At 45.0% G+C, this 21510-nt stretch overlaps 1 protein-coding gene across 5 annotated transcripts in view; it reads right to left on the bottom strand.

Annotated features, from left to right (window-relative positions):
- The window catches only part of FAT1 (FAT atypical cadherin 1), a 206393-nt gene extending 186380 nt beyond the window's left edge, over positions 1 to 20013 (bottom strand). For 2 of the 5 annotated variants that reach the window (XM_083169366.1, XM_083169355.1), the window contains exon 1: positions 19136 to 20008. The gene's annotated coding sequence lies outside the window, so the exon portion shown is untranslated. Of the gene's footprint in view, positions 1 to 19135 lie in introns of all 5 variants that reach the window. The other 3 variants (XR_014469766.1, XM_083169337.1, XM_083169376.1) reach the window with 3 other exon arrangements.
- Between the last annotated feature and the right edge of the window lie 1497 nt (positions 20014 to 21510).

Here is a 21510-nt window from a genome sequence, read left to right on the forward strand (position 1 = left end):
TGACAAAATATTTCTTAGATGGACAAAACCATGTGCACTGCAGGTAAGGCAGGTGTAAAACCCCACCCAAATCTAATTATCTCTGCACAAGTAACACCTGCCTCACCTGCAGTGCACATGGTTTTGTCCATCTAAGAAATATTTTGTCAGAAAGAGTGAACTAGAATAAGGGCCTCAGTTCCTGCTGGAGCCTGCTGAAAAATAGCCCTGGTTACACCCTTGGCTGCGGTCACGGATATTCCCAATCCCACTCCCATCACTTGCCTATGAGAAATAATGATATTTTTGCGTTCACTTCCCGGGCACCGGTCAGGAACGCCCACCACTTTCCTGTCCTGAGGAGCACTTTTATGCTTGCACTCTGTTGCACATGAGCAGCTGCACAAGGCACTGTGTGCAGATTGTATGCCCCTCAGAATCATGCTCACAATGAGGTTGGTAGAACCTTGCATGCTGTCTATACTATGCCGATGTTTCAGACATGACATATTGTTGTACCCTTTTGTTTCTAATTTCCATTACAGTAGGACACAACCTGACGTATCCAATAACACAATAGCTAGTCATCCTTCCGAAAACATTACCGGTTAGGACATCTAGGCCGATTATTTTATTGGCTAGTATTATGTAACCATACTCATAGAACCTTTTTTGCCCATTCTCCTACCTGCTGCCTGCTCAGCATCTAGCATCCTTTTAAATGAGCACCATTGCATCCAATGGGAGAGAGTTGGAACAGAAAAGTACTTTACCCATGATGCACAAAGGGTTTAAATTCTAAAATAATTGTAAGAGAATGACTTCAGGGTGTACAGGGAGTCCTGGCAGATTAAATCAGGAAACTGATACACCGGAACCCTGAGGTCTCCCACATCAGTAGCAGGAAGACATGTACCCCAGGATCTAGCGGCCTACACTTCAGGGCCCTTTTTGGCCAGAGCGAGCAGCCAGTCTCCTGATAATAGTGTTGACTGGAAATGGAGAGATAACAGCATCATAGTAGACATTCAGGTATCTAGTTCTGACGAAGGGCCGAGCTTCCTCCCCAATCTGCCTCATGCAGAGAAAATATTATCTCTGTCCACTGGGAACAATATAAAGTGTGTATCTTTTTTCCAGCTGGATGCACATAGGCAGTACACACACTCAGATGGAGTGGTTAATGAACTGAGGCAGCGTTATCCACAGCTGTATTCTATGGCAGAATTGTATAATACAAGGGATCTGAGAGATGAAATGTGTGTATCATGTCAACCTCTAAGAATATCTGTAGGCTGTGATATTTCTAGCATCTTCAACTAAGAATTGTCTTTTTAAAAGAAATTTTACTGGTGCAATATACATCTTCCTGCTTCTAAGATGCCTGCCTCTACTTGCATCAAGAGACTACCAGATAAGCACAAAGCACTGTTGTAAAACAGCCAAGCCCAGTATCTCCAAGCCAAAGCTCTCTGCCACTACCAAGTGCACCACTTGTCCATACTAAGCGGTCATTGGAGAATTAGCTGACACCAGCCAGGAGACATTGACAAATTCCCCACAATCAAATGCGAATGGACAAGATACCGACATATACACAACATCGACAATCGAAACAATGACAGGAAGTAAATACAGAAACAAACACAATGCTGACATGGTAAAATAATGGCACCAATAATACCGAATACAGTTTCTCTCGATTTTTTTTAAAAACTGACTTGTTCATACTTCATACATCACAGTGGGCATAAAGGGAGTATATAATAATGTGCCAAGTGCAGCAAGGCACCCTGGGGCGCCGGCCAGTTGAGGGCGGCACCTGGGAGCAGCCACTGCCCCCCCCCCCCCAATGGAGCCTAATGAGCGGCGCCGGAAACTCCCTACTCTCCCTACCTCCCCTGGAACCTGGAGCAGGTCAGCGGCTGGTGACCTGATGGATGGTATAAAATATTCTCTGTACCCATGAGTGGCAGAGTAAACCCACACAGGGAGCTTCTAAGATTAGAATAACAACTGCATCCAGCAGAATAAGGTCATTTGATCACATCCTCACTATGGGGGTTATTCTAGTCCATTCTTTCTGACAAAATCCTTCTTAGATGGACAAAACCATGTGCACTGCGGGTGGGGCAGATGTAACTTGTGCAGAGAGAATTAGATTTGGGTGGGGTTTTTCTTCAAAGTGAGATCTATATTGAAGTGTAAAATCATGCAGTCAGTATTTTCCCTGCACAGAAACAAAATAGCTCACCCAAATCTAATTCTCTCTGCACATGTTACATCTGCCCCCCTGCAGTGCACATGGTTTTGTCCATCTAAGAAGGATTTTGTCAGAAAGAATGAACTAGAATAAACCCCTATATTTTATAATATATTTTTGTAACAAAGACAAAAAATATATAAGTATATCTTTTTTGCCTTTGCTACATCATACACACATTTATACTCTCTTATCTTCATTAATATTAGTTAACCTTGTTCTCAGTGTTGCTGTATGAAGACATAGTACACGGTCGCTCACCTTGACAACCAAACTACTTTATTAAGAACATTTTGGTGTCAATAAAACTTATAATTACTGGTAGTTCTGATACTGACAACCCAACTGTTTTACATGTCATGAAACTTACTGATTTTCCATAGGTAAAAAGGAGTGAGCTGCGATCACACTGGGCATGATGTAATGCAGCAACACATGGGTAGGGCCTATATTTATAAGGGCTATTGGAATTTTGTCTTTGAAGTTAGAATTGTTAGTAGATATGAATGTCACAGCTAGAACTCTGGTAAATAAAACATTCTAGTACAGACATATGTACCCACTCTGTTTCAATCTGTTTCAGTAAAGCAGATCTGATCTGTTAATAGGACTTGGCATATGCACAGATCCTGCACTGTGAGCAGCGGATGCCTTCACACAAGCACAGTGGTCCTGTTAGCAGTGTCAGTTATTGATGAAGCATCATGAGGAGGGGGGAGGGCGCCAAATTAGGTGGCATTACTATGACACATAAATGCTTTTTATTTGAATATCATTATTTTCTAACATGTCGTCCTCGGCTTATAGTGCAACTACAATTCCCAGCATGCCCGGCAATATGATTTCTAACGAAGAACAAGGGACAGTGGAGAACCAGTTTCCATTTGGAGAGTGACATGTCAGCAAGACTGTCACGGCAGAAGGGCTGGATGGAGTCGTGTGGTGCACAGAAGCTGGAGACGGACCAGGGCGAGTAGGATTGAAACGTGCAGGTTTAATAACTGGTTTCATAAATAATAAGTTCACTTAAATACTTCTTTAAGTGGCAAAAGAATAAATCAATAAGTCCAGCACAATATACTGCCAGTGGTAATTCTGGAACCAGTCTTTAGGTGAGCCAGAGTACATAGAAGAAGATGCAGGAAGAGGTTGATTTGATGATGGAAGAAATGGATCCGGAAGACTGGAAGAGGATGGAATGGATGGATGATGAAGAAAGGGAATTCTGGAACAAGCAGGAGCCAGCACTAGATAGCGCTTGCAGCATTGGTGTCAGGAGAAAACCTTCCTTGGATAAGGTGCAGGGAGCAAGGCACCAGAGTCAGGAGAGAGAACCAGGTTCCAGGAGTCAGCTCGGAGTTGTGAACGACTCAGAAGACTCATTGCACTGACACGGATCAGCCTGGGCAGCTCCACTATATCCCCAGGGAGTGGCTGCCATTGGCTGTCCGTGCAGGATGAGGAGGAACTCTCTACTCTGGCCCAATCCGCTACCTGCCCTTACTCAAGATGGCGCCGCCGGCCTCCCGGCGCCGCAATCGTCAAGGACGCTGCTACCTGATACTCCGTCGCTGCCGCCTCTACCCAGCGCTGCCCCCACCTGCCCGCCTCAGAGTGGAGCCTGCACACGCTAGCCGGCGGCGGGCGCGGACGGGTGAGTACTGTACCCGCCGCGCTCCGTCGCGGCTGCGTGTGACAGTACCCCCCCTTTTCAGGGTGGCCCCAGGACGCCTATGGGCCTTGTGAGGATTTCGCTGCAGAAATTGCTTAATCAGCTTTGGAGCATGCAAATCAACGGAGTCCACCCAAGAGTTCTCTTCAGGACCAAAACCGACCCACTCCACCAGATACTGAGTACGAGCATTGCGGTGACGAGAGTCTATGATACGCCTTACCTCGAATTCGATCCCACTCTCGGAGTTAATCTTGGGTGGTTTGGGAACCTTCTTCTGATAAGAGTTCAATCTTAAAGGCTTGAGGAGGGACACATGAAAGGAATTCGAGATCCTTAGGGAAGGAGGAAGTTGAAGTCTATAAGCGACTGGATTAATGACTTGGGTGATAGCATATGGCCCAATGTACCGGGGAGCCAGTTTCATAGAAGGCAGACGGAGGCGTATATGACGGGTAGATAGCCATACCCGATCCCCGAGTTTTAATCTGGGCGCTGCTCTTCTTTTCCTGTCCGCCATTCTCTTGTATCGAGCAGAAGATTTAAGGAGAGCGGTGTGGACGTCCGACCAAATCTTCGCAAAGCGTTGGAGGGAAGTGGTCGCTGCAGGAACTTCAGAAGAGGGTAATTCTGAGAAGTCTGGAGATCGTGGGTGTTTACCAAATACGGTAAAGAAGGGCGTGGTTCCGGAGGAAGAGTGATAGGAGTTGTTATGCATAAATTCTGCCCACGGGAGGAGATCTACCCAGTCATCTTGAGAGGACGAGATGAACAATCGAATAAAGGCCTCCAAGTCCTGATTCACCCGTTCCGTCTGGCCGTTGGTCTGGGGATGAAAGGCAGTAGAAAACTTGAGGTTAACCTTTACCGTGGCACAGAGAGCTCTCCAGAATTTCGCCACGAACTGTACTCCGCGATCAGACACAATTTCTTTGGGCAGACCATGTAATTTAAAAATGGTGGAAATAAATAGCTGAGCCAGTACTGGAGCAGAGGGAAGACCTTTTAGTGGGACGAAATGGACCATTTTTGAGAATCGGTCAACCACTACCCAGATTGCTGTATGACCTTTGGAAGGAGGCAACTCGCAAATGAAGTCCATAGATAGATGAGTCCATGGTTCTGTGGGAATGGCCAGAGGACGGAGGGGACCAACAGGAGTTGTTCTGGGCACCTTATGCTGAGCACATTTTACACAAGACGCGATGAAGTTGGTGACGTCGTGACGAATGGTTGGCCACCAATAAGAACGTGACAGGAACATCAAGGTCTTCTGTATTCCTGCGTGACCTGCGAAACGGGAGGAATGTGCCCATGATAATATTTTTTTTCGCAGTTCGAGAGGAACAAACGTCTTGCCTGGAGGAGGAATTGGCTGTACGGACACTTGAGCAAAAACCACTGGATCAAGGATTGGACGAGGAAGAATCTCTAAATCAGAAGTCGTTTCAAAGGAACGGGATAGGGCGTCAGCTTTAATATTAGTGGTGCCAGGTCGAAATTTAATTTGAAAATTAAAACGTTCGAAAAACATAGCCCATCGGGCTTGACGAGCAGTGAGGCATTGAACTTGTTTGAGAAAGGACAAATTCTTGTGATCTGAATACACGGTGATCTTATGCCGCGCACCCTCCAGAAGGTATCGCCACTCCTCTAACGCCGTTTTGACAGCAAGTAACTCTTGTTCCCCAATGGGATAATTCTTCTCTGCCGGAAGGAATTTTTTGGAGAGGAAAGCACAAGGATGTAATTCTTGATCCTCTCCTTTTTGTGACAAGATGGCCCCAATACCTTCCGAGGATGCGTCCACCTCGAGGATGAAGGGCTTGTCGAGATCTGGTTGGAGGAGAATGGGTGCCGTCATAAACGCCCTCTTTAACTGTTGGAAGGCTGAGAATGCTTCTGGCGGCCATTGACTTGGATCAACTCCTTTGTGGGTAAGAGCTGTGAGGGGAGCAGCGATGGTAGAGAAGTTCCGGATGAATCGCCGGTAATAATTTGAGAATCCTAAAAATCTCTGAATTCCCTTGAGTGTCGTGGGAGGTGCCCAGTCTTGGATCGCTCTCACCTTCTCTGGATCCATCTCGATACCAGTAGCAGAGAGAATGTGGCCTAAGAATGGAATGGAGGTGACTTCAAAAACGCATTTTTCCAACTTACAGAATAGTTGATTTTGACGAAGACGTTGTAGCACCTCGGACACGGTCTGTCTGTGATGTTGAAGATTGGAGGAGAAGATGAGTATATCGTCTAGATAGACTACAATGGAATGGTACAGCAAGTCCCGGAAGATATCATTCACGAACTGTTGGAAGACGGCAGGGGCGTTGCAAAGGCCGAAGGGCATCACCAGATATTCATAGTGACCGTCTCTTGTATTAAAAGCCGTCTTCCACTCGTCACCGGAACGGATTCGTATCAAGTTGTAGGCCCCTCGTAGGTCCAATTTGGTGAAGACAGTCGCTCCTCTGATCTTATCAAACAGTTCTGTGATAAGGGGTAAGGGATAGCGATTCTTTATAGTGATGTCGTTCAGACCTCTATAGTCGATACAAGGCCGAAGACCGCCATCTTTCTTTTTCACAAAGAAAAACCCAGCCCCGGCCGGAGAGGTAGAAGGTCGGATGAACCCCTTGTTTAAGTTCTCTTGGATGTACAAGGACATGGCCTCAGTCTCGGGTAGCGACAGAGGATAGATGCGGCCACGAGGAGGAAATTTCCCAGCCATCAATTCTATTGGGCAGTCCCAAGGCCGGTGGGGAGGTAAAGTGTCAGCACCTCCTTTACTGAAGACATCTGTAAATGGACGATACGGTACGGGTATAGACAAGGGTGGAGCTGAAGAAGATGAAGAGCAGTTATCCTCACATTGTGGATGGGTCTGGTAGACCGGAAGGATCTGAGGAATGCAAGTAGACTGGCAGACTGTTCCCCAGGCCTTGATCTCCATAGTGGTCCAATCAATTTGTGGATTATGTTTGGAGAGCCAGGGAAGACCCAGGACCATTTGATGAGAAGATTGTGGAAGAATGAAGAATTGAATGGTCTCTTGATGTAAGGCTCCGATGAGCAACTTCAGCGGAATGGTTTGATGAGTGATTTGTCCACTCCGAATTCGACTCCCATCCACAGCCGTGAGGACCAGTGAATGATCCAGAGGTTGCACAGGCAGGGCATGCTGGTTGACAAAAGAAGAAGAAAGGAAGTTCCCCGCTGCTCCAGAATCCAATAAGGCCTGAAGTCTTCTCTCGCCTTGGGGACACACAAGAGTCACTGGAATAGTAGAGTCAGTAGAAGAGGGAGATGAAAACAATACTCCTAATCGGACCTCCCTCGGGGGGATTAGGAGCGGTCGTTTCCCGGCCGCAGTGGGCAGGCAGCCAATAGGTGAGCAGATGAGCCACAGTACATACACAAATTCTCTCGCCGTCTTCGGAACTTCTCCTCGAGGGACAGGCGGGAACGATTGATTTGCATGGGTTCATCAGCTGGTGCAGCAGGCGAAGGAATTGCCTTGGGACCCGGAGCAACATTGGGAGAGAAACGAGGACGAAGGCGATCAGAACGATTCCTCTCAAGTTGGCGTTCTTGGAGTCGCAGGTCGACTTTGGTACATAGGGAGATGAGTTCTGCCAGGGTGGGAGGAGGATCGCGAGTTGCTAACTCGTCTTTGATGCGCCCAGCCAGACCGTTCCAGAAGGCAGATACGAGAGCCTCTTCGTTCCATCGGAGTTCGGACGCCAGGGTTTGGAACTGTACGACATATTGTCCCACTGGGCGACTGCCTTGACGAATCCTCAGGATCTCCGTGGCTGCAGAGGACACTCTGCCGGGCTCGTCGAATATACGACGGAAGGAGGCCACAAACTCTTCATAATTATTGAGAAGAGGGTCCGCACGCTCCCAGAGGGGGGACACCCACTCCAGGGCTGGACCAGCCAGTAGGGATACGATGTAGGCCACCCGGGTTTTGGGCGAAGGGAAATTGGAAGGCTGGAGGGTAAAATGCACGTCACATTGATTTAGGAATCCTCGACATCCTCTCGGAGACCCGTCATATTTACTGGGTGTCGACAGCTGTAGATGGTGAGGAACAGATGGACTCGCAGGAGCAGGAGGAGCAGAGACTCCAGCAGTGGGTGCGGCCGAAGCTGAGGGAGCCGCCTGAGGTGGTGACAAGGACTGGAGGAAGTGAGCCACTTGACGCTGGGTGGTTTCTACTTGTTCCAGGCGAGCCATGATGCCTTGAAGAACATCCGTCATGGAAGCCTGTGCTTCACCCGATTCCATCGGGTCAGTGCAAACTGTCACGGCAGAAGGGCTGGATGGAGTCGTGTGGTGCACAGAAGCTGGAGACGGACCAGGGCGAGTAGGATTGAAACGTGCAGGTTTAATAACTGGTTTCATAAATAATAAGTTCACTTAAATACTTCTTTAAGTGGCAAAAGAATAAATCAATAAGTCCAGCACAATATACTGCCAGTGGTAATTCTGGAACCAGTCTTTAGGTGAGCCAGAGTACATAGAAGAAGATGCAGGAAGAGGTTGATTTGATGATGGAAGAAATGGATCCGGAAGACTGGAAGAGGATGGAATGGATGGATGATGAAGAAAGGGAATTCTGGAACAAGCAGGAGCCAGCACTAGATAGCGCTTGCAGCATTGGTGTCAGGAGAAAACCTTCCTTGGATAAGGTGCAGGGAGCAAGGCACCAGAGTCAGGAGAGAGAACCAGGTTCCAGGAGTCAGCTCGGAGTTGTGAACGACTCAGAAGACTCATTGCACTGACACGGATCAGCCTGGGCAGCTCCACTATATCCCCAGGGAGTGGCTGCCATTGGCTGTCCGTGCAGGATGAGGAGGAACTCTCTACTCTGGCCCAATCCGCTACCTGCCCTTACTCAAGATGGCGCCGCCGGCCTCCCGGCGCCGCAATCGTCAAGGACGCTGCTACCTGATACTCCGTCGCTGCCGCCTCTACCCAGCGCTGCCCCCACCTGCCCGCCTCAGAGTGGAGCCTGCACACGCTAGCCGGCGGCGGGCGCGGACGGGTGAGTACTGTACCCGCCGCGCTCCGTCGCGGCTGCGTGTGACAAAGACATGGAGTTTAATGTTTATGAATATGTCTCGGCATAAGAGTGCCTAGTGCTGTTGCCTAGAGGACCATGGGCCTGATTCAGAGTAGTGTGTATGACTTGTGTACAACTCTGATGGTGGTGAGAGATAAGTGCATGCCCCAAAGTGCAGCCGGATCGACGTGCTGCCACCATTTCTGTGTGGAGGTTGGATGGCGGCTGACAGTGTTGCAGACAACATTTTATAGGTGTGCTGATGCCCGTGGTCACGCAGATGGTCCGATGCTAAATCCTCAGACACAGCAACAGACCATAGGGGCCGCCTATTTACAGAAGATGCCTCCTGCCGCATGGGGATAATGTCACAGTAGCAGCTGAGATTTCTGAAGTGTTCAACTTAGAATCAGATGTGCCCATGTCAACCATGTTGACATCCAGGACAAAAAAAGTGTAAAACCCACGTCGATCTATTGACTGTCGACCTAGCCATTGTCACCCTAATGCCTGTGTCGACATTCCAACCCTGTAAACTTTAGGCATGTCAACCAATTTCATGTGTTGACCTAAACCACGTTAACCTTCAGTGGTCGATCCAGTGACCTATACCCATCATAGCGGTAATGCACCTTTCCATGCATTTACCACATTTGGGAGTACAGGCTAAGGGCCAGATGCGCTAAGCTTCAAAAGTGATACAATGGAGAGTGATAGACAGCCAGCCAATCAGCTCCTGCCTGCTATGTCACAGGCTGTCTTTGAAAAATATCAGGCAGGAGCTGATTGGCTGGCTGTTTATCACTCTCCGTTGTATCACTTTTTCAGCTTCGTGCATCTGGCCCTGAATCCCACATTTTTGTGGTTGGGAAGGGGAAGGTACCATTTCCTTCCTTGGAAGCCAAGTAAGAGATAACACTCCTTACATCCTCTCAATTAGCCCAGACATTAAATTAATATTCACTAATTATGCCTCATTCCCCAGGAAGCCCCCGCATTAAATGAATATTTATTTATGCGTCCTTCACCTGAACAAGAACCAACATTAAATTAAAGCTTTTATAGTCTTCCTAAACCCTTAATCAACCCTGCCATGAAACTAGTAGAGACTGCATAATATTAGTTAATAAGTACGGATCCTTTCCCCAGCATTAACTTAACAGCATTCACCATTAATAAAAAGTGCCTCTTTCCCCCGGCCAGCCTAGATATTAAATTAACAACATTCACATTTAATAAATAGGCCTCCTTCCCTCCTCCTAATCAGCCTTCATAGCAAATAAATGATGCTAGATTTAATAAATTGAAACAAAACAAAGGATCCACCAGACGATGGCTGTCGCTTAGTTTGCCTTATGGGTAATGTAGTCATGCTCATGATCATTATTGCATTCAGCGCTGTGACAGATATTGGCCCATACATAGCTAATGATTAATCCTCATCATCCTCAGAAGCCAGGAAGATGCCGACTGTGTCAATAGGTGAAGTCGAAGTACGTAAAAAGGTAGAAAGATATTGCATTATTAAAGTTACAACACTTATATGACATTTTCCTTTATATCTTTATTATAACTAAATGCTAAGTGTATTATGGTGCGTATATAAAGGCATAAAAATGGAAAAGCAGGAAAAAAATCTAACTGGCATTTACGAAAATAACATCATTTGCAAGTGCATTTGGAGCAGTTACAATGGGCAATCAATATATATATATATATATATATATATATATATATATATATATATATATATATATATATATATATATATTATGTGCATATATATTGATTAAAACATGATGCTATCTAACAGATTGACACATCAGGCTCTAACAGCCCTTCTCTGTAACCTTCAGCAAGTATTTGATCAGAACAAACACAGTGTCTCGCCATACTGTTGCATTTAGCAGTAGTGTGATAAGGACACTGTACAGAGTATAGAAATCTAAGCATGTTAGAACCGTGCATTGAGGCCTTTGGAAGATGGTGTTTGTGTGTGAAGAGGGTTTTATGGAACAAAACTAAAATAGAATCCTTTACTTCTGTAGTACACAGTTGCCAAAATTCCTAGGTCAAAATGACAATAAAACACTGTCTGCAGGAGCATAAAAAACTTATGACAATCACATGAACAGCAGTAAACTGACATGAGCAGATCTGTATTATTTAGTACAAACCAGTGGCGGTTCCAACCTGTAATATCAGGAGGACTGACAATATTTCCTGTACCTCTGCCCAAATGCCCGCACACACCGGCCGTTCGCACTATAGAGTGGTGCGCATGCGCTCAAGCCAAAGTGCTTGGTACAAGGAAAAAAACCCTGACAGCGGTGGCGATCATGCGCACTGACGTCTATGGGCTGCATCCTGTGCAGCCAATAGAAGAACCTTATCATACCTCCCAACTGTCACGATTCCGTCGGGACAGTCCCGATTTTCGGGTCCTGTCCCGACGTCCCACCCGCGGCAGGCATTGTCCCGCTGCGGGGGGGTGGCAGTTGGGAGAGCCCCCAATCTAGTAGAATAGACGCTGTGCGCATGCGCACAGCGTCTATTCTCGTATGAAAATGAGGTCGCGGCTAATTAGCATAAGCCGCGCCCTCATTTGCATACGCCCCGCCCCCTTTTCGGGCGCTCGCGCGGCTTCGCCGCGCGAGTGTCCCTATTTCCTCCAGACGAAAGTTGGGAGGTATGCCTTATGGCTGGCTTGGGGGAAATTGCTCATGCGCAATAGCACCCCCTTCTTCCGTGCAGGCTCTAGGGACTGCTTCATCTGCAGCCCTAGAGGCAGAACAGAGCTGGCAGAAAACTGGCGGTCACTGGCATATTTTTACTGGGCCTCTATGTAAAATCCGCCACTGGTACCAACCATTTATCCTTTCATTACTCTGTCCATTATTCCATCTTTTTAATGTCCATACTGTATGTGTATTTAGCTTACTTGTCCACTCTCCCTGATTGTCAGGAAGACTCCATGACATAGTAGTCTTCATGACTCCTTGGAGTGTCCTGAAATCTCAATGATTGCACCCTACCCACATTATGTAGCTGTTATATTCTTGGGGGACAAAAGAAATCAGAGATACATAAACTAAAATTGGCCATACAGCTACAGATCGATTGTCAGATTGGGCTAGTTGGAACAAAATCCTGGTAATGGATGAGAGCAAATGCCAGTGGACCATTTGCTTTGAAATGCTGGAAAACTGCCAAAAACTGTCATTCAGAAATGACCAGGTTTTTGTAACAAACAGCCCAATCTGACAATCGATCTGAAGATGTATGGCCACCTTTAGGTACGATCATCACTGCCTTGTCCCTGCATTGGTTATAATGCACTACGATCCCTAGGACTACAGATTATTTTAAATAAGTTTTTTCGTTATATGGATCCACTCCTTAAACATAATAAATTAGCAAGCATCAGTGTATTTACACCAAGACAGTTGTTACTGCTTTGGGGCTCATTTGGATGTGAGACATTTTTGTAACACACCTCTCAGATGTAATAGTACACATCTCTGCTTAAAGGTGTTGCTTTCACAATCTCCCTGAAATGCTTTATCAATAGTAGTCAAGTATGGTATGGGGACTATAGAACCAAATAATGTAGAAGTTGATTAGAAACTTTTTAGTTCTATGCCACAGTCTGACTTTGCAACCACTAAGTAAATCGGAAGATATCTTTTCAAAATAACTTATGTAGATAATCCATTCAAAGTAGCCACATTGATCCTAGTGTATGTTTGTGTTGCCGTAATAGGTAAATTGGACTGTGAGCTCCACTGAGCCAAAACCCAATGTGAATAAATACATTGTAGAGCTGTGTTATATGTTGCACTATAAAAATAAGTATAATAATAATAATATCAATAAAACCTAGTTCAAGATTTCCGCATACTGTAGTTAGAAGATTTGTGTACAATGTCAAATATATCAAGGGTTTTAACATAGTACAGGAGGGAAATTTTCTTCAAAGGAAAAAAAGTAATAGACCACGAGGACATGCAATGAAACTGGAGGGAGGTAGGTTCAGGGGAAATGTTAGAAAGAATTACTTCACAGAAAGGGTAGTGGATAAGTGGAATAGCCTCCCATCAGAGGTGGTAGAGGCTAAGACAGTAGAACAATTTAAACATGCTTGGGATAGGCATATGAATATCCTTACAAAGAAATAAGGATTAAAAAGGGTTGAGATTACCTGGCGGGTAAAAAAGGGGCAGACTAGATGGGCCAAATGGTTCTTATCTGCCGTCAAATTCTATGTTTCTATATTTCTATGTAATGTTAGTCTGCACGAATGTGGTTTCTATTCCTGTGCTGATTTTTACACAGCAAAAGGGCAATGTTTATTGTAATGCTTATAGTTAAAGTTAAAACGTGGAGTTTGTATACTGTTATGTGCAATTAAAACCTGTCCTCTTTTTAACATGTGCTTACATTATATTAAACTATTTTCAAAAGGTATGCCTCATTTGTTACTTACAAGGACATGTATGCCTTTCTTTTTATTACTATTGTAAGAATTTTCAGTACAGTGGACTCAACACTGAAAGAGTCTGATACTGAGGGTGGATCAAGTCAGTGCACCAAAACACATAGCACACATGATGGAAGTCATAAGAGCTGTTAGGAAACAATGGGGTATACAGTATTCAATGGATGTCGGATCCATTCCGAAATTCTTTTGACGAAATGGATCCAGCATCCATTATTCAATGCAGCGGTAAAATCTGGATGTCGGATTTGACCGCTGATTGATGCTCACCCGGCCGGCTCGGGGACTGGGTGAGCGCAGCAGCAGGAGATGGCAGGATCACCTCGGAGGCAGCGGGAGCCGGGTGAGCTGCTCTCACTTGATGCGGCGGCAAAAGGTTGCGGGAGGCAGCGGTGTAAGCTGCTGCTGCTGCTCACCCGGCGCCGTCCTCCCTGCCTCAATCAGACATCTTTTCATGTCGGATTGAGATAGCCGGAAACATGTTTCTGTCAAAAGCACGTGGATTTGCGGTTATTCCTCCAATCAATCAATTTCTGATTGGCTGTTTTTTTTTCTGTAACTTTAGCATGTTGCCTTATGATTGTGCTGTAACGGGTAACTGTGCTTATTAAGGGGAAAGAGGATTAAGGGGAAAGAGAGAGAGGTAAATAATACTATATCCCCAAATTGCACCTGCAAATTCATCGCACTGAACTGGACTGACCCTATAATCTGTATATACCACCAATGGGACATATGTGCCAAATGTATTTGTCCCATTATTTATTGACAGTTTCTTATATAGCGCATAAATATTCCGCAGCGATTTACAGAGAATATTTGAACACTCACACAGGGTTCGCAAATACTCGGTATAGCGAGTATTTTACCCACTTTTGGGCACCAGGGACTCATTTTTTATGGATGGCTGGGTCCCCTGGGACTCGCTCCACCCATTTCGGCATGCATACCATGTTAATGTGTGTGACAAGGGCGGAGGGATCTGTTTCCCCCTCAGTTGTGATGCGACCGTGGTGAAGACCCAGCGCGACTGCCGCTTCACACATCTGCTGGGCGTGAAAATGAAAGTGTCACTGTCACTGCAGAGTCACAAGCAGCAGTGCATGGAAGCCGTGTAAGCTGGCTCCTGCACTGCGCCTCAACAACAGACGGCTGGAGCCAATACCAGAAGCAGCTGCTCAGCAGGGGAACAGAGCTGCGGCTGTTGTGAGGACGGAGCACGAGGAACTGAAACCAGAATTGGGGGCCAGAACCAGGGAGGTGTGACAGTGAGGATGGAGCAGACCCGGGCAGGAAGTACAGGTAAGAGGGGTGCATGGTCCATTTAGCAGGCTGCTTGGCTGTGTCATGTAAGGGGATTTATTGCTAGCAGGACTCGGGCTGCAGACTTCCTCCTCTCCTACCTCCTCCAGGCTCTGAGTGCTGGCTGTTATTGGCCCAGTTGTCCCCTCCTCCCCTCACTGCAAGGCAGAGAGGAGCCTATAGACTCTGCTGGGATTTCACTCACCCTATCCCTCCTGTTCCTGCTGCCATTACTTTGTTCTAGAAACAATGGACGGGGGCAGAATCCTGATTGGTGCAGCACAGGTGTCCCTATTCCAACATGCCTTTTTCTAGTATATGTGTATCCTGCTTTATGTGCCATGCTGGGGAAGGGGAGAGGAGGCTTTATTCTGTGTGGACCCAGAAAAGGTCAAGTAGGACCCCGATTTTTGTAAGTGAGGGGTCCCAGGGACCCATAATTTTGGGGGGTTTTCGCGATCACTGCTCACATCAGTCTCTGCCCCAGTGGAGCTTACAATCTATATTCCCTACCACATGTACACACGCACACACAGACATTCTAGGGTTCATTTTGTTGGGAGACAATTAACCTACCATTATATTTTTGGAATGTCGGAGTAAACCCACGCAAGTACGGGGAGAATATACAAACTCCGCACAGATAGGGCCATGGTGGGAATAGAACCCATGACCTCAGCGCTGTGAGGCAGTAATGCTAACCATTACACCATCCGTGCTGTCCCATGAGCCTAAACATCAGTGGTTCCCAACCCCGGTCCTCAGTAACCCCAACAGTTCATGATTTCCAGGTCACCCTGCTGGGGCACAGGTGCAATCATTATTCACTGACACATTTTAAAAGATCCACAGGTGGGGCTAATTACTTTACCTGTGATTCTGTGTGGAGACCTGGAAAACGTGAACTGTTGGGGGTCCTGAGCACCGAGGCTGAGAACCACTGCTATAAACAAACAGGAAAAGCAATGCTGAGGTGGAACTATTGTTTATGAAGCTTTTTCAACTAAAAATCTCTAGGAAAAGGTCAAATGGACATCAAATGGCTGGTATAAAACATAAGCAGACATATAATTGTCTATACATGTAAAAATTGCTGTTATAAATCTGAGGCACATGTACCATTCATGAAGCTGTACTATGCGCTGCTAGACTATATGACTATAAGCGTCTTGCTTGCACACAACTAACGTGGCTATGTATGTACATTCCTCACAGTTTTATTTCTTTTGTATACACAGCTGGGAATCCAGAGTAAACTTAAGTATCTGCAGCCAGGGAGAGGAAAATCGTGAACCCTTCAGCCACACAGAATCCAGCCTACCCATGACTGACTCATAAATCAGGGGGGAAAGGGAAATACCATCTGTCCTGTGCAGACAGAACCCTGAGCTTTCTCGTATTTGTGATACGGTTGTTAAGAAACAGTTGGACAGTTCTCAGTTTTTGCACAATATTAAAATCATTTGGGAGTGCCACATTCTTCAAAGAGGGCCTGTCAAATATTGGTCAGACCTGGTTATTATTTATTTATTTACAGCAGATTCCGTTGCGCTTTACAATTGTAAACAGTGATAAAACCAGGCTTGCCTACCCTACCGGAATTGCCGGGAGGCCGAAAATCCCCGAAAAGGTTGGCAATCCTCCCGCTTTTGCCTGGCAGCCCCTGTACCCCCCTTCCTTACCACACTAATTACCGGTTTTTTCACGGGTCCGCGGCAAGGGGCGGGACTAAAATTATGCAAACCGCGTCATTTTGCATCATGTTAGCTGCGCCCCCCTACTCGCAGACCCGTGAATCGCTGCTTTTGCCTGGATTGTGGGCGGGGCTTTCAGTCATCAGCCCCGTCCCTGCCCCCTGACCTGAAGATCCGGCTGTCCTCTTCGGGCTTCTCCCGGAGATGCTATCCGATAAGTCGGCAAGTATGGATAAAACAAACCGGGTAACAACAGACAGACTTGGAGGTAAGAGGGCCCTGCTGCAAGCTTACAATTATCTGGCTGTACCTATAGACACCCAGGAAAATGGAACCTTTTACTGCAGACTGTCCAACTTTTCCTGAGATATCACTCTGGGATTTAGCAGCAACATGTCACATTCTGAGGAAGAAGACATTTATTCTAAGGGGGGAGATAGTGCTAGACTGGTCTAATGACCTGAGGAAGTGCACAGACCACCCTCACCTTCACACCATCATGCAAATCACACCAGTGCTAGACAAACAGGGCGACGTCTGTGCAAGTGAACTGCAGACAGGACTGATTTTCTTCCATACTCCTTTTAGTGATTCAGAAATAAGTTCTGCCCAGAAGCAGGCAAGGCCATGTTATCCCAGCAGCATCAATGCTTGCAGTGTTAGGAAGTGATTGATTGTTCTTAGCTTTATAAGGAGACATTTCTTGTGGCCGTATTGTGGTGGCGTTAGGGTAACAAGAACAGACTTTCTAACCACATAACACACTTACCAGTAAAACATTATTAAACATTAGCAAGGCTGCGGCATGCACATGTCTAGTTCATTAGCTGCATTTGTGTACACAATAGCATTACGCTGCTACACTACATTATTTGGCTAGGAGCCAGACAGCAACAGTCTGAACTCATAGTATAACAAAAACCAACAACAACAACATAATATTAAATAATAACAGCAACATAATATTATTATTATTATTAATAATGAAAAATTTATTATTATTATTGTGTATTAATAATCATATTAATTATAATAATAACAATGTGTATAACACTACTACTACTACTACTACTACTACAATGAATAACATAATTCAGGATCTATGGCATCTATTTATTTATTTTTTATTATTATTATTCATTTCAACAAGGGGGAATTATTGATATTGCTTTAATATATTTTTCTATGGCAGCTAACTTGTATTTTTATTTAATGCACATGCTGTTAATGACAATTTAGTAGTCATTATTGTGAAAGGTGTATGAAAAGAATTCCTAAGAAATATATGTATATCTGAGCAGGGACAAGAGAGCAGCCTGTCTGTGATATTGGGCTTTTTTATCCGGACTTAGTAAAAACCAGAACCAGACAAAACCCCGAAACGCCGGACATCAAACTCTGCAATCTGGAGCTTGTAGAGTCTGGTCCGGGGGGTGTCCAGTCCGGTGGGATCTTGTCCAGGGGGTGCCAGCCTCCCCATGTGGTACGGATCGTTCTGTTATTTGCTACATGCCTGGAATATGCAGGAAGGATTTGTTCTCCCCCTCCACCTCTCCCAGGTGTCACAGGAAACCCCCCCCCCCCCCCTCCCCACCAGGACACCCCTGGACCGACACCCCCTGGATACTAACAAGCTCCGGAATGACAGAAATTGATGAATGGAGCCTGTCTGATCCGGCATTCCGGGGTTCTGTCCGGTCCGGTTTTTACCCATTCCCTTTTTCATTTCATGATACTGATTTATAAAGAGTCAAAACCTACTGCAGAACTGTATAAAGTAAGTTGGGAAAACCGGGTATTATAACAATGACATCATTTTGGACATTTACACCAATGTGGACACAAAAAGTTGCATTGTATGGGCGCAGATTCCTGTCACTGAAAACAAATTAGTACATAATATATGAAATATTTATTATTTCTATATTTTAGAATTGATGACTTCCAAGACTGATGCTGCTACGGTATATAATAACCACAGGTGTATCCTCTCAGTTGGAAAGATAGAAAATGAATGTACTACACTTTCTATCATTCTATTATGGATCATTAATGTTCTACACACTAATATAAGCAGTGGAAACATTGGGGGAAATTTACTAACATAGGAGTTATTTACTAACATAGGAGTTGTATTTCAGATGGGATGTTGCTACGGGCAACCAATCAGATACTATCTTTTATCTTCTAGAAGGTAGTAAATAAGAAGTAGATTCTGATTGGTTACCCATAGCAACATCCCATCTAAAATAGAACTCCCTTCTTTTCAATTAATTTACCCCGTTGTTTCAACCTGCCCACAACACCCTGCAAGGATATAACGCAAAGCACTGAAGCTGTTGGAGCGATCAACTTTCTCCTGGACGAGGCTGCGTTACCACTTACACGGCCTAGAGGGCGCTGCACTACAATACATTAAGTTACCTTCTGCAGAAGTTGGACATGAAATATATATACATGTACGGCTTTTATTGAAGATAAATCCAAAACAATACATTTTCGTAAAACTGTGCATTCTGAACGGCTTCGCCTCTACATGTACACATACCTGTGCATGTGTGTGTTGTGTGTGTGTGATGTTGCTATTTATTGCTATTGCTTTTTATTTGATTTTTCTACTTGCAAAAAAACAAAGCAGTTTTCTGAACAGGAAACTTACCAGACCAGCTGGATCTTTTTATTTATCGTCCAGACCTGCGGTTATTTTACTGCTGGTCCATCAGCTTCAGCTAACCGACCTTTTGCTAAGTGAGAACTTTTCTCTCTGGCTGCTCTTGTGTTTTTGCATAGCCCCAAGGAATAAGTGCACAGTATATCCACCATCCAGTCTCAGCATCACCAGGAAAATATCCTTAATATTTGGACCAGAAAATTAGCCCCCAGTTGAAGAATAGAGGGGGCAATAAATATCCAAGGAAGAGAGGAAATCCGAGTTGTCAGGACATGCCTGTGCAAGGCAGGAATGCAAGAAGTTGTGGAGCTGCTGTGTCTCTGTAGCAGTAGCAGAGTGCTTGGCTTTCCCTGTGCCTGCCTGCAGCCCAGCCAGCACTGGGACAAGGCTCACTGGAGGGGTGGTGACGTCACGCTCTCATCCACCCCCTCACTTCATGAACAGGGGATTCTTCAAGCCAAGGAACTGTACTATGTGCTTCCAAACAGTCACTTCTCTCCAAATCTGCATGTCATTCATTTTACTGCAGCTTGCTTCACCACTCAGCCTGCCAAGCTTGCTATCTCTTGTTGCACTGTATAATGCTCCCAGCACAGCTATGGTTTATCCATTTCATCTGTGAGTGTGTGTGAGTGTGTGTGTATGGCTGAAATATTCTCTGTAAAGGGCTGTGTGAGATATGTGTGCACTATATAACTAGCAGATCATAAGTAAATCATAAATAAATCTGCATTTCCTCTTGACAACCCTTGAAGATTCTTCAATTCCTCTTTCTCCATCCTCCTTGCCTTTTATCATTCATATATTTCTTTTCTCTTCTTTGATACTCCTCCTCACACGCTCCTGGCTCCCTCCCCATCCTCTTGTATTGATAGGCACCTTAAACGAGGGAGGAAGCAGTCCAAGGAGTACAAGACAAGGATGTCCCTGAGCTAAATTTAAAAAAAGCACAGATCATTTGTCGCTATTGACTTGTTGGAAGAGATTTGGAGCAAAACCCTGCTGATTTCTGAGATATAGCATTACCATTAGAGATCCCAGGAGGGGCCCTCAGCAGCTCACCTTCATTTACTTCAGAGAACAGAAATGTTAACACACAACACAAAGATTTTTAGTGGCAGGTTGTACCGAGTCTGGAATAGCAGCGAAGGGGTTTTGCTCTTTCTTGTCAAAAATAAATCTAAAGCATTGTTGTAATGAATAGTGGAAGCAGAAAGCGTTTGGCACAGCAGCGTATAGCAAGAACAGGGTGATAGGGTCCAAATCTGGCACAATTTACGCTTGTACTTGCACCGATTATTGCACTATTACTGAATGCAATATTCTTTTTAGAACGATATCATGAATATTTTTTCAAGTTTTGTTTATTCTCCTTCTTTTGAATTATGCTGCGCTATAATTGTAACGCCAATGTGATGTCATCGTTCAACAATGCCATTAATAAAATTGTACCGTTATCATTGTTCCATGAGAGTAAAGTTGCCAGAAATGATTAACCCTATCATTTTGACACTTGATTGGAGAGGTTTGGGCATTTTAATACAAATTTGATTGAATGACTGGTGTTGAGAGAATAATTGTTCTGTACAATCAAATTGAAACTGTGGATGTTTAACAATTTCATCTTTTGCAATCGTCTGATGGTTGGATATGGACTTGCAGCTAGTATTTGAGTGAGTTGTAATATTGGATAGCATAGTGCTAGTTTTAACTCTGCGTATACTCAGTATATACATATATGTGCATGCAGGCTTGTGTCATTCTGCAACTGAAATACAGTACAGGCATATTAGAACTAGAATGCATGCTGTATGTGCCTGATGAAGCTATATTATTTGTGGGATGGTTGGAGGCAGGTGCAAGTGTACTGATGAAGAAGCTGCTTTCATGTACAGCCAGGTGAAAAACCTGTGATTGGCTTATGCTAATGACTGCTTTTCTTACATTTTCTGTATAGTGTATATGATGCTTTTTTGTTTGTTTCAGGGGTTTTTTTTATTCTTCTTTTCGTCCTTGCATGAGATGGAACATTATAGGTACAAGTATAGCGAATGTGACTTATTCCTGGTGTAACCCAGACGGACATTCTGCAGCTGGGGTGGAGATGTGTACAGCTCAGCATACAGCAGGAACTATGTTAGTTTTGCTTGGACTCTGTCAGTACATTCATTATGTCATCATATCTACATGTACCTGTGCGGATGATATATTGCTGGGCATACTCTATATAAACATCTGTCAGATCAGGATGGTTGGAATGAAAATTTGCTAACGGATGAGAGCAAATGAGAGAAATGGTCATTCAAACAAATTGGTTCAAACGGTAATTTAACCAATTTGTCTGGTTGACAAGCTTTGTCCTC

Source organism: Crinia signifera, chromosome 1 (genome assembly GCF_055691185.1).
Source record: "Crinia signifera chromosome 1, ASM5569118v1, whole genome shotgun sequence".
In the NCBI taxonomy this organism is placed as follows: domain Eukaryota; kingdom Metazoa; phylum Chordata; class Amphibia; order Anura; family Myobatrachidae; genus Crinia; species Crinia signifera.